Here is a 4,880-nt window from a genome sequence, read left to right on the forward strand (position 1 = left end):
AAAACGAAAAACAAAAACAAAAAAAACTCCGAACAGCTTTCAGGCTTTCAAGCCCGCCCTTGACTGCGGCTGGGACCCTCTTGCCTCTCAAACGAGATCAGATGCGAGGCGTCGCCTTTGCAAACCTCGCTGGTCCTATCTCCAGTAATCCCTACCCCTATAGATACATACCGCCTGCCTGGACGCAGCTGCGGTGCCGGCTCCGGCCAAGAGCACCGGCACGGCGCAGCCCGGTCTCCACGCGCGGCCGGGGACGGAGCCCCCCGCCCCCGGCGTGTGCTCCGCGGGAGCGGCCACGCGCGCCTGCGAGCCGCGCTGGGGACGCGCACCGCGCACCCGCACCTTTCCCGGGCGGCGGGCAACGCGCGTAATAAAATCGTACCCAAATACTCGGGCACGCTTGGCACAGAAGCTGAATTTATCCTCTTCGCTCTGCTGAAGTGATACTTTTCCGTCGCTTTTTAAAAAAATATCCCCCCCCCTCCTTGATTTTTTTAAATCTCAGCACAGTTCTGCGGAGAAGTATTTAAATACACTTCTTTCTCTTTCCCTCCCTCCATCCCCAGTTCCTGAGTTTTTGTTCGTTGTTCGCTGCCGCTCATGGGTGCATCCGTCTACATTTACAGCTTTAGCTCTAAATCAGTTGCACCATTAATTTCGATGCAAGAAAAAAAAAACGGCATCGTATCGATTTATTTCCTTCCTCGGGGCGCAGGGGGGGACTGGAAAGGAGAGCGGAAAGGACGAGATTTGTTTTACAGTGCTATGTTTAACTTGATTTCGTTAGCCGATTTTCAGGAAAACGCATTTTGAGATCACAGGAAAGAAATTCTCCGAGCGGAGGGCAGAGATTTTTTTGTTGTTGTTGTCGCCCCGCTGAACTCTGCTATGTCCAATTCTCTGCTTTTTCGCACATTTAGGAAATAAGGAAAAACGTTTCCGAGATACACCAGCTCCCTCCTGCCTGTTAATTCGCCCGATTCGCACCACGGAGGGGTTCATCTCTAGGCTCCGCGGCTGTGCTTTGCAACAAGGACTAATATTTCCCGGCTGAAAGTAGTTGGATCCGGCCACACACGCACAAAACCTGTCAGAGGAATTTTGCGATTACTCTTGAGATCCTCCTGGCCGTGCAGCTAACACATCGGGATCCTGGAAAAGGCTGCGTGATAAAGCAAAGGCAGGCAGGTCCTTGAAATTTTCTCCACTCCTGGCAACGGCAGCGAAGACACAGGCTGCTTGGGCATTTTGGAATGGATTTAATTAAATGTTTGCTTAAAAAAAAAAAAAAAAAGCAGAAGATGCTGATTTTCAGTAGAAATTCATCAAACTTTAGAAAATCCGTTCGTGCTTCTTTGGCAGAGAAAAGAATCGCCAGAGATTTTTGAAACGAGTGGAGAGCAATGTTTGTCCTCTGGAAATACAGCATATCTGGATACACAGCTGCCTGAAAAAAAGACAACAATATATTTAATTCTCTCTTCCTTCTCTGCACGTCGTTAGCCCTATATTAATGTGCATATTTATAACATACATACAGCGTTATAAATTACACTGTATATTTATATATAGGTGCACGTATAAACATATACATATGCACATAATATATATCCCTGTGAGTGTCTAATATGCATTATGTTCCATCTATATGCAACATTTTTATTTGTATGCATATAACTATACACTTCTCTGAAAAATAAATTACATTCAAAATATACACACCATATGTTTAAATTATAGTTGTAACACGCATAGTGTCATCAATGCTTATATTTGTATCTGTGGTGTATTTATGCGCCCATATTTGTACCCGTGCAATATTTATATCCGTGCCTATAACTACATACATGACTATATTTGTGTATTTGCCCTAATTTATTTTTAGAGGCGTTTTTAACGTCTGTGAGTGCCCTTATACATCCCCGACGGGCAGGATCCCTCACGCTATGGTTTCCCGTCTGCAAACTCCCTGCTCATCCCCGTGTGATCCAGGGTGGAAAGGGGAAAAGGCTGCGGGCGACTCCGGGGACGAAGACGGAGCAAGCCCGTGTCCTGTGGGGAGCGGTTCCCACGCAGCCAGTGCAATGCAGAGCGCTTGCATTGCCTTCCAGCCTCCCTCAATAAACCCTTTTTTAAAAAATATTTATTTATTTCCCCCTGCTCCCTAATCCTCACCAGCTATTTTAGATAGGGTGAAAAACGCCTTAAATCAGAGATTTCTAGTTGCATTGCAGATTTTTCTTTTGGGGGCAGAGAGCTGTTGCTGTCTCCCCCTCTTCCTACTCCCACCATCTGCATCCGATCCACCAAAYCTCCACGCACCCCAGAGCACCCTGGAGCAGCCTCGAGGGCTGAGCAAACTCCTGTACATGCCAAAGCCCGGGGAGAAGGGAAGGTTAATGTTATTAACATTACTAATGTTATTAACGTTATTAAAGAGCATTATTCCTTGGGGGGGGGGGAAGCTGTGGTGCAGAACTGGCCCCCTAGTGTGGGACACCCCCCCCCCAGCTCCACAGACCCTCAGAGGGGGGGTTGGGCTACCGCAGGGCGAAATGTGCCACTCCGGGGTTGGAGGGGGAAGGGGGGTGTTGGGGGGGCAGAGCAACCTGGGGAGGGGAGGCATGGTTGGCCCCTCCATGGACTCCATCCCTGGGGGGAGGCCCCACTGGGGGGGGGGCTGGAAGGCACCCCCTGGGGCAGTGGGGTGCTAGTCCCTGCGAAAGCCTGGGCAGGGCTATTCCTGCGTTATCGCACTAACTTTTAGACTCAGTGGCCTTCTGCACCACGAGGGTGGGGGGGGGCAAGGCAGAGTGCCCAGCATAGGTGCCTTTGCAGGGGGGAGGCAGCACCCCTAGAAAGGGTGGGGAGGAAAGAGGAGGGCAGCTAGGACCTCATCTCTCCGATTTTGTGCAGGAGCTTAGAGAAATTCCCCCTGCTCCCGCAGTCTCCCCAGGGTGGGGGGCTGCCTCCAAGAGGCTGGGTGCCCTCCTGCTGAAAACGTCCGGTCTTTATTTTGCAAGCTGGGCCCCTGCCGGTAATGGGTGTCCCTTTAGGTGTGCAGGGCGGCGCAGAGCAGGGCTGCCCGGCTGGACTTTGCCTGCAGCACGGGGCTGGCCGTGTGTGCATGCACGGGGTGGCGGTTTAATTTTATTATTTTATTTATTTATTTATTTATTTATTTGCACGGCAATGAAACCTGGCGCCTGGCTGATGGTGCAACAGATACCAGCTCTCCCCCCAGCTCCCCCCCCACACACACACCCTGCCTTTTCCTCCCATCACCGCCCACTTCCACGTGACGTGGGCAAACCAGTCAGCGAGTGGGACTGGGGAGTCTGACCGCACTGGGGAGTGGGGGGGGGGGCAGGCAGAGCCCCATTGCCCCCTGAGCTCCCCCCCCCCAACCCTCCACGGAGCAGGAGCAGGAGGGAGCCAGGGGGGCTTAGCCCAGCAGCCCTCTGCTTTCCCCAAGGAGCGGGGGGTGCCCTGCCCCACATGGCCTCGGCCCCCCGCCACCCCTTGCCGCCCAGCACCGAAGGTGGGTAGCGCTTCTCTGTCGCCTGCACGCTCTTCTCCTCCTGCTCGCCGTCACCGCCGGGGCCCAGCGAGCCGCTTCCTATGGGCCTCCCCGAAAGCTTCCTCCTATTGTTTCCCTGGGCTTGAAAACTGCTTCGATTTGCTTTATAGATCATTTATTATTATTATTATTATAATTATTAGAGCTTTTTGGGTGCTCACCCACAGGAGGTGAATTCACTCCTCCTCTCTTTCTGCCTTCATGTTCTCCTCTGTTTTGGAGAGTCCCGTGGAAACGCTCCATCCTAGGTCAGCTACTGCACACGGGCGTGCACACACACATACACATACACACGCGTGTGTGTGCCAGCTGYGCCTCCATCCCCTGGGCTTCAAAGGGAGCAGAGCTCCCCTAAACCCTCTTCTTCCCGGCTCGCTTCCATCCTTACCCATTCCCAAAGCGCCAAGGGACTCTGCCTCCGGCTTCTCCCCCTTCCCTCAGCTGCCTGCCGGTCTCCCGCTGTCCTCCCGGGTATCAGTCCTTATCTCCCGGTTATCTTTGCTGCTGCTAAATTCAGCTCGGCGGAGGGGTTCAGCCTGGGGAATCTGCTAGTCAAATCTAAATCAGTTCCAAGAGTTATTTCTTCAGCCAGAATTCCCCCCGTCCTGCCCTGCCCAGGTGTGAGATTGCTTTCTAGGGTCTTCCAACGACCCACGAAGAAAACAGTGGCTCAGATCGCTCTATTCCTGCCTGAGCGCTCTTTGGAAAGAGTATTTCCCTCCCAGCTCCCTCCACAAGCACTTTTTTTTTTGGGGGGGGGGTCTCACCTTTGCAAACTGCTTGCAGGCAACGCCGGGCCTCTGCCCGCATCCTGCAGCCTGCAGAACACCTTAAAACCAACTTTTCAGCCCCAAACCAAGGCCTGGATGGGGCACCACTGAAGGAGCCCAAATCAGAAATCATTTGGTGAGAGAAAAACAATCTCAAACACCCAGTGTGTCCACCCGGCAGCTCTAGGAGATGCTGCCCCATCCCTTCACCCTTGCTGGGCCCGACGCCGAGCCCCTTCCCCAGTCCATTGCAAATTCAACATTTCTAAGTTTACGATCTACGCCGTGACATCGAGGCTATTAAAACCATCCCGGGGAAATGTCGGGGGCACGTTTCGGTGGGGCTGGCCGCTGCTTTCCCTTTGGACGGGCCCGCTCCCGGCGCGCCGTCCCCTCTGCCTTTGCCGAGGAACGGACACGCGTGGGGCGGGTGCGGGGCCGGGCCGGCCGCGGTGCTAAGCCAGCGCGGCCGACCCGCGGCCTTCCTCCTCCTCCTCCTCCCTATTGTGTGTCTAATTCAATTTCTTTCT

General features: G+C 53.3%; 1 long non-coding RNA gene across 1 annotated transcript; it reads right to left on the reverse strand.

Annotated features, from left to right (window-relative positions):
* Window positions 1–749: 749 nt before the first annotated feature.
* On the reverse strand, window positions 750–4,325 carry LOC146594998 (uncharacterized). Its single transcript, XR_014896037.1, has 2 exons — window positions 3,969–4,325; window positions 750–1,447 (listed from the first exon to the last, which is right to left on the reverse strand). It is a non-coding gene; the product is annotated as an uncharacterized LOC146594998 (long non-coding RNA).
* Window positions 4,326–4,880: the final 555 nt, after the last annotated feature.

This window comes from Rhea americana, unplaced genomic scaffold (assembly GCF_003343005.1).
Source record: "Rhea americana isolate MKP2758 unplaced genomic scaffold, rheAme1 scaffold_240, whole genome shotgun sequence".
Lineage (NCBI taxonomy): Eukaryota > Metazoa > Chordata > Aves > Rheiformes > Rheidae > Rhea > Rhea americana.